Source organism: Mugil cephalus, chromosome 16, assembly GCF_022458985.1.
Source record: "Mugil cephalus isolate CIBA_MC_2020 chromosome 16, CIBA_Mcephalus_1.1, whole genome shotgun sequence".
In the NCBI taxonomy this organism is placed as follows: Eukaryota; Metazoa; Chordata; class Actinopteri; order Mugiliformes; family Mugilidae; genus Mugil; species Mugil cephalus.
Window position 1 is genome coordinate 2,422,608 of NC_061785.1, and position 8,698 is coordinate 2,431,305.

Sequence of the window (8,698 nt, forward strand, 5' to 3'; positions counted from 1 at the left end):
ATAAGTAATAATAATGTTAATGTTTATGACATGACATCAACATTGTGAGAGGGATTGACATTAGAGGCGCATGTCAACATCAATACTCTCATATGACAAACAACCTGGGTAGTAAGAACAAATTTAGTGAATAATGGTAATATAAAATAAAGTGTCCAAGTGCAAAAACCACTCCTCCCACAAAGTGAGGCAGTCAAAACATTAGCTCGTGGCCCGAAACATCAGGAATGGGCTACACAGGTCCCTGGTCCCTCTTGTAGCTCACCGCAAAGGTCGCTACTTCTTCTGGGGACCCAAACCTTTGCTTTGCGTCACTATCCTGTGTTATTTGCAGGCAGGCTGGGTCTAAGAGCCAGATTATATAGTTGGGTCATGACAGCTTGATACTTGGCTCGTTCCTCGACCACTTCGGGGGCGTAGTTTTCAAAGTTCTGGACCGGGGTCCCTCGATACTGCAAGTTTCCATGTCTCTTCCGGGCCTGATTAGGTCATTCCGAATAATTACTGGCCGCGACCTCGACCCGTACTGCGGTTAAGACGCTAGTGATCTGTGTGCAGGGTCGAGCTCCGGTGGAAAACGGAGGATCTCTTTGTAGTTCAAATAGCAGCTCAGAAGAAGGTTGTGGCCCTGGGTCCCTCAATTGACTCTGGAAGGCTGATAATTCTGATATTATTTCGACGACTCTGGCTCTCAAGGTCAGAGGTTCTCGACAGCAGCTTAGCATTATTATCAACCAGCATCACATAACTCGTAACCACTTCCCATATGCGTTGGTCATTTTGTCTGGCCTTAGTTTCCAGAGAGTCGATCTGTTGATCAGGATCAGTCACCGCAGTTTATACTTTATCCAGTTGCAGCTCAAGGGCTACGAAGGTTTTCTTAAAGTTGGTTGAGATGTTAGCACCACGCTCCTCTAGCAGACTAGCTATGCTAGTCACACAGGAGTTGCTGCTGATGAGAATAACTCTTTCCTGTCAAACACAGTAAGAAAAGATGAGCTGAACCACTGATGTGGAGACAAAATGTCCAACAGGATGTGTCCAACTGTCCACTCATCAACACATCTCCTTCATAGAAATGTCTTCTTCCATAATAACAGATTTTATTTATTTGTCTCATGACAGACTTGTTGATCGTGAACTCTCAGAGAGTGACTGTGAAGTTGTGGCCTCAGCTCTGAAGTCCAACCCCTCCCATCTGAAACATCTGGACCTGAGTGACAACAACCTGGAGGGTTCAGGAGTGAAGCATCTCTCTGCTGGACTGGAGAGTCCAAACTGTAAACTGGAGATTCTGAGGTCAGTTTTCATTTATTTTATTTTCTTCTCAGGCTTCTGAAGAATGGAGATGCAGTTTAGATGAGTTCTCTTGTCAGGACTGTCAGATAGAAAAGGAGCTCAAAGAGTTGAAATGAAGGAGCATCATGTTCCTGAACATCAGCAGGTATCTCCTCAGTCATCGGTGGTGGGTCTGATCACAAACCACATCAAGTCCAGTCTTCACATGTGTTGACATTAACAGAGTTCTTGGTGTCACTAATCATTCTTTCTGTCCATACTGTCTGTGGACAAATCCCCTTATAGTATGACTCCAATCAGACCAGATGGAGGACAACATCCACAGTGTTGTTGTGTTGTGTTGATCTTCAACTCATCTTGTTCTTCAGCACATCCAGTCAGTATCAGTTTGTGTTTACACAGTGTTTCCTGCTGAGCTGCAGTGGAGGGACAGGAACTCAAAGAGGAACTTTGATTAGTGTCAGTCAGACTGCTGAAGCTTCATATTAGTGTCAGCTCAACAGTGGAGTTGTGTTAGGAAGAGACCACTGCACAGTCAACTCTGGAATCAGTCCATATGACATGTGGCTGTTGTTGGAAGACACACTTGAACATGTCAACTTGTCCTTTAACATTTGAATGACACAAACCTCCTGAGACACCAAATCCAGGAAGAAGAAGGTCCTGGAATCAAAGATCTAATCAACAGTTTGTAGTCCAACATGTGCTAGGAGATATCAATCCTGTAATGAGGTCAGCAGCATCTTATTGATCTGTGTTGACATCAATAGTTGTCTGAATGTTGTACTGACGTTTGGATGATGTCTGTAGAAGGCTGACATGATGAAGATCCACAATAACACAAGGACAAAGTCACTCTACTCATTTTAGAGAACAGCTCATTGAACCCTACACGTTACAGTTGTTCCATCTTTTATTTTTTATTTAGATTGTGGAGATGCAGGCTGTCAGAGATCAGCTGTGATTCTCTGGTCTCAGCTCTGAAGTCCAACCCCTCCCATCTGAAACATCTGGACCTGAGTAACAACAACCTGAAGGATTCAGGAGTGAAGCAGCTGTGTGGTTTTCTGGAGAGTCCAGACTGTAGACTGGAGACTCTGGAGTGAGTTCACTGTCTGTTACTGTTGTAGATCTGATATGTTTAATCAACCAACTGAATCTAATTTATTTTCATTAATAACTTGATTGTTCCTTAAGGTGAAGACAAATAGAAACTCATATAAATAACTGTATAATGTTGAGCTTCATTCCTGGTCAACACACATTGATAAGGACACGTTTAAACCCTCAACACATCTGACTGATCATCAATCATTTCATCTTTTATTCTTTATTCAGATTGAGTTACTGCAGTTTGTCAGAGATCAGCTGTGATTCTCTGGGACCAGCTTTGAAGTCCAACCCCTCCCATCTGAAACATCTGGACCTGAGTTACAACAACCTGATGGATTCAGGAGTGGAGCAGCTGTGTGGTTTTCTGAAGAGTCCAGACTGTAGACTGGAGACTCTGAGGTCAGACTCCATGTTTTCTTTGTGTTCTGAGATGAATATGATGGTATACTTGTGGTAACTCTAACCTGCAGACATCAGGCTGATATTCTTCTGATCCACACTGAGGATATTCATGTTGAAGTCTGTTTTCTTCTTCTGTGCTTTATTTTCCTGCTGATGAAATGTGGAGCTGATCAATCAGCTGATTGGATGTTGGAGCCTTTGATCAGTAGCTAACTTTTGCTGTTTCTAGTTTCTGATGATTTACTTATTTTCTCTGGTTTCTCTCATTTTAAACTGACTCTCGTTGGACTGAAGACGTAACCCTGTCCTCTGAAAACTGTCTCAGTTTATTTGTTGTGTCAACTAATCAGAGGACTGTAAAGATCAGTGATGAATAATAAATGTTTATCCTCAGTGTTCAGTCTGAAGAGATGATTGAACTTTCAATGATTCCAGGAACTTTGTCTTTTAACCTCACATCTTTTATTCTTTATTCAGGTTGATAGACTCCAGGTTGTCAGAGATCAGCTGTGATTCTCTGGGACCAGCTCTGAAGTCCAACCCCTCCCATCTGAAACATCTGGACCTGAGTAAAAACAACCTGGAGAATTCAGGAGTGAAGCAGCTGTGTGGTTTTCTGGAGAGTCCAGACTGTAGACTGGAGACTCTGAGGTCAGTTCACTGTCTGTTACTGTTGTAGATCTGATATGTTTAATCACCAGCTGAATCTCACTCATTTACAATAATAATTTAATTGTTGCTCAAGCTGAAGACAAATAAAAACTCATTTAAATACTATATAAGGTTGAGCTTCGTTCCTGGTCAACACACATTGATGAGGACATATTTAAAAGCTCAACACCTCTGACTGATCATCATTAATTTCATCTTTTATTCTTTATTCAGGTTGTGGAGATGCAGTTTATCAGAAATCAGTTGTGATTCTCTGGTCTCGGCTCTGAAGTCCAACCCCTCCCATCTGAAACATCTGGACCTGAGTAAAAACAACCTCAAGGATTCAGGAGTGAGGCAGCTTCTTGATCTTAAGAAGAGGCCGGACTATAAACTAGAGACTCTGGAGTGAGTAGAGGGTTCCAGTCAGTCCATGCTGCTTTCATCAGTATTGTCCTAAACACAGTTAGTATCAAAGATCCACTGTTTCTGGAAACAGACTTGATGCTAAAAGTCTCTGCAGGTCTGTGTGTGTTCACTCCAACACGTTAACATGAAGCTGAAAGGAACCTGGCTGAGCTCCACAGCTGCTCTGAACAGGACTCAAGTCCCTGCTGCTCTTTCTACTGGATGTGATGATGAAGGGAAACACTCCTTCACCTTCTCTCTTCTTTCTCCTCCTCTCTACAGGTGGGGGTCATTATAAACAGGAGGGTGTGTGTTGTGAGAGGATGAGCTTTGTCTTGATGATCCAGAGGGTGAAGCAGACTCTGATTGGACCATGTTACTAGGAGGTGGAGAGGAGAGCTTCATCCACATGGTCTCCATTTAAGACCATCAACAGAGCTGCACTTCAACTCTTCAAGTCCAGTCCCTCATGAAAGATTCAGACACACGTCAACCTTCCAGCATCAACAGTCCTTCCTGAAGTTGTCTAGATGCTCCTTGTCTTAACTTGTCTCTATAGAAACAGTAGATTTATTTATTCTACAGGTACAGTCATAGTCAACCTCTGGTCCATCTATCAGTCTCTGAAAGACGTCCTAGAGGTAAAATTGTCTCATGAGTTTTCACAACTCATGAGACAAAATTGGGATTCTCATTTCAGCTAGATATTGTTTGCTTTTTGTCTGGTTTGTTTCTTATTTGCTGCTTTTAAAATTCACTTAGGGCAATAGCATGAGACATAAGTTACTGGAGCCTTACTTGAGACTAAAAGACATACCTTACTCAGTCTCATTAATGACTCATTCACTAACAAGACCACGTTTGATTAGATAAAGGGTTTATTTAACCAGGTTAAAGGGGAGGGAAAGATAGGACATGGAATGGAAGAGCTGGAGAGGAGTTTTTTGATTTTTTTGTATGGAATGGGTGGATGTGATGAAAGTAGTGAAGGAGGTGACGTCTAGTGAAGGGAAAAGCAGTTGCAGGGATGCGTGGAAGGCTTTGAAGCAGTTCCAGCTGGTGTAGTATGAAGATAGTTTGGCAGGTGAAAAGCTGTTTAGGATGGACACCTGCGATGTGGACGCAAGGAGGCGGAGCTGAGGTCTTAGTTGTACATAGTGGCTGAAAACAGTGGGACCAAATTCAGATGAGGATCCAAGTCTGGAGCTAAGGACCCGAATTCCTGGAACAAGAAACCCAGGGCAACCCAGGCCCGTCACGGCAACAAAGAGTCGGCAATTGCGTTCATCTGGCCTGGAAGGTGGCGTGCACGGACAATTAATTGGTGTTGGACTGTGGTAAGGGTGAGTCTACACGTGAATTGCATGATGTCCAGGGATTTGTTACGGCCTTTATTTATGATGATTACGGTGGCGATGTTGTCAGGGTGGATGAGAATTACCTTTTTGGACCACTCATGTCCCCAAAGAAGGGCTGCGATGATGATGATATACAACTCGTACAGGACGACAGTGTTTTTTGTATTTCTGGGGGCCATTGGGAAGCAAACTAGTGTCCCCTGAGGGTGCTGCATCTGTGTAGAACTGGATGACGTTGGGTTGGAAGATTATATCATCATAGAAGAAGGAAATAGCGTTCCAAGACGACAAGAAATGGTATCACATTTTAAGTTCCATTCTGCAGGCTGGGTCGAGGCTGATTGAGTCGAGGAGGGGAGGCGCGGCAGAGTGCCAATGACAGACGGTGCGAACGGATAGGTCTACCTTGGGAAATGATGCGGTTGGCATAGTTGAGATGACTGAGAAGGGAAAGAAGCAGTCGTTTGGAACGTCTGTCGTTTATCTAGTGGCGAAGAGGCTTGGAATGAAACTGAGTCAAGAGTGATGCCAAGCAACTCTCGGGATGTGAGGGGTCCTTCGGTTTTAATAGGACTTTTTCCATCCTACGCAGGAAATCCTCCAAAAGTCGGGCCGTAAAGGCATGACCTTGAAGGCGCTGGTGATGTCAGCTTTGACCAGCCAGGCCCTGTGACCAGCCAGGTGGATGAAGCTGATGGCGTGGTGCATGGAGAAGTCTGCACTTGGGGTGAGGCTATTAATGCTTGGTGTATAGGAGCCAAGGTGGGAGGAAAGGTTGATAATGAGTCTCTTTTTACCTGAATATTTCCCGGTAGCTATGCCGATGGGGCTAATTCGGAACACAGAAAAGGGAGGAAGGGGGAATGGGCCTATCATGAAACCTTCTTCGATTTCTTACTCTAGTAGTTGATTGAGTACATTGGGCTCTGCAATGGCTGACTGAAGATTGAGAATGATGAATTGGGGAGGACCTCCAGTCCTGGGTGGAAGTCATGGGTGAAGGTGTTAGTCAAGAAATGCACAAAGGGGCATTTTGGGTGTTTTTTGAGAGCGGAGTTGAGAATGTTTATTTTAATGGGTGTATTGAGGAACTGGAATAGTTAGGAGTCCTGTTTGGTAGGGTTGTGAGGACAACTAGGGCAGGAATGAGTGCCACCACAGAAGGAGCATGTGTGGGGAATTGGCAGCTGGAATATCTGCAATCCAGGCCGTTGAAATTGTTACAGAACATCCTCATGCCCTGGCAGGATGGGTCAACCTCTTCTGTCCGAGTTCTGAGGAATGGAGCTATAGACGGAAGATGGGATTGTAGCTTGCAGAGGGTAAGAAGAGGATGGGGCAATGAGAGGGGGTGGAGCAGCCAGAGAGCAGGGAGCAGGAGTAGGAATAAACCTGCAATAAAGCTCAGGGGGTCGAGGGTGCCCCAGTATGTGTCCTGATTGAATTGTTGGAGTCTGCCTGTGGCCTGCGAGGCGAAAACAATGTCATAAGTGTAGAAGCCTGGGCCTTGGGCGGTGATAAGCTCCCAAGTGTGTGTTGTGGTACAGTGATGGTTGGATGAGCTGGCTTAAGTGTACATAGTTATCTTGGAGGATTTGTTGTTGCAAGGCAGAGGGGAAAGGAGATGGCCGTTGTGTTGGGATAGGGTGGGTGGCTGGAATTGCCATTGTCAAGGTGAAATTGGTGGCTGGCAGGTTCGTGTTTGGAAGAGGGTATTTCTTCAGGAGGGATGAGGGGCGGAAGAAAGGTGGAGGATTATTGGGAAAGGGATTTGGGTTGAGGATGGGGAGGGAGGATGAGAGGGATGGGCGTGTAGAAAATAGATTAGACTGATGAAATTGGTTTCTGTGACAGGCGGTTGTCGAGATTGAGGTATTGGGAAAGAGTGAGGATGGGGGGACTATGGAAGCCGAAGGCGCTGCATTCGAAATGGCTGAAGGGAGGGAAGGGGGAAATATGCTGGGAAGATGGGGTGTATGGGAAAGGGAAGAGATGAAGGATAAGAACAAGTTAAACAAGTGAGGTGTAGGTTGAACTGATATGACCTGGCCCTGGAGGGAGATGGCTGGAGGATGGGGGACCTGTCCTGCTGCTGAGGGCAGCATGGTGATGTCAGCGTGGGCAGTAGTGATGAAGTGCTGGGATAGCCATGGTGGATCCAGGCCCCGTCCTGCTGCTGTAGGCTGCACGATGACGTTGGCGCGCGCCGTGGTGGTGACAGGTTGAGGACGGAAGACCTTGGTCGCGCCTGTTGTTGATCTGGTGGCAGAGATGGAGTTTTGGAGAAGTTGGAAAAGTTTGGCCTTATTATCGGTGCGGTAGAATCGAATGCCCTTCTCGGTCAGGGTGCACTAGAGGCGGGCAATTGTCCAATCTGCTATGGTAGTCGGGCTTGGAAGAGTTCTTGCCGGAGCGAAGGTGATGACGGAAGAGTGGCCAGTGCGGCAGCCTCTTCACCAGCTGGCTGTGCCGGCTTCTGGAACAACCTATCTGGTATCAGTGCTAATAAAACTCGTTGAGAAGTGAGCCAAACGGGCGAGGAGAGGTTAGGTGTGCCTGTATAGACAGGTGCCAGTAATTGGATGGTTGAGGCGTGGTCTTGTTCCTGAACCTAAGTTATTTAACTTCATTTCATTGCTGCATGTGGATTGCAAAAATAATTTATTTGTATTTAGTCCATTGAACCCCTTTGTCCCTATGCCTACATATAATAATAAATGTGTTATATCTTCACAGCTCTAAGCGCTGTATGAATAATTTTGGTCACCTGTGGCACAAACACCAGTGAGATAGCTACAAAAGTGTCAGAATAAAGATATATGTTACTGTGTCGGAGAAAGTTAATCAGGAACAAGGTAAAAAATATAAATTTCTATTCTCGCCTAAAAAACAACACTTTATTTAGAATAAAAACCAGCCCTGAGTTAGTAGCTCAGTTCAAATAGGAATTATTAATGTAAAATCTGATGAGAAACTATGGAAAAGCAGATAGTAAAAAGGTGAATCAGAACAATTTTAGACATGTTTTAACACATTTTTTGTCCATGTGGAACCACCTATTGTGCCTTTTTGACACATTTTGGCACCATATGTGCCATTTGACCTTTCTCAGGTATCAGTCTCAAAAACTTATTTAGTTTCAGTGGTATATCCCCAAATACATGTAAAACCCGCCTCATGTACCTATAGGGGGGCCTGGCTTACTTTTATGATATTCCCTTTGTTTATGCTTTTAAAAAAATAAAACACCACACAACCAAACTTGAAATGCAAAGACTCTTTAGTGATAATTTTTACGCCCAAAATAACTACAAGAAAATTAAATAAGTCACCTGGGTATAGTGAGAGTGTTAAAAACTAACAAAGAGTACATGGTTTTACTATTATTCAGATTCTCATAACATCAAAGGAAACGAAGCAAAACTTTAAATTTGGGAAATGATGGACCCACTCACACACACACACAA

At 44.3% G+C, this 8,698-nt stretch overlaps 1 long non-coding RNA gene across 2 annotated transcripts; it reads left to right on the forward strand.

The window, feature by feature from the left end:
- Window positions 1–2,780: 2,780 nt before the first annotated feature.
- Window positions 2,781–4,302, forward strand: LOC125022932. Of its 2 annotated transcripts, none has more exons than XR_007114506.1 (3): window positions 2,781–2,811; window positions 3,700–3,873; window positions 4,156–4,302. It is a non-coding gene; the product is annotated as an uncharacterized LOC125022932 (long non-coding RNA). The 2 variants fall into 2 exon arrangements; XR_007114507.1 differs by lacking the exon at window positions 2,781–2,811 and adding an exon at window positions 3,404–3,465.
- Window positions 4,303–8,698: the final 4,396 nt, after the last annotated feature.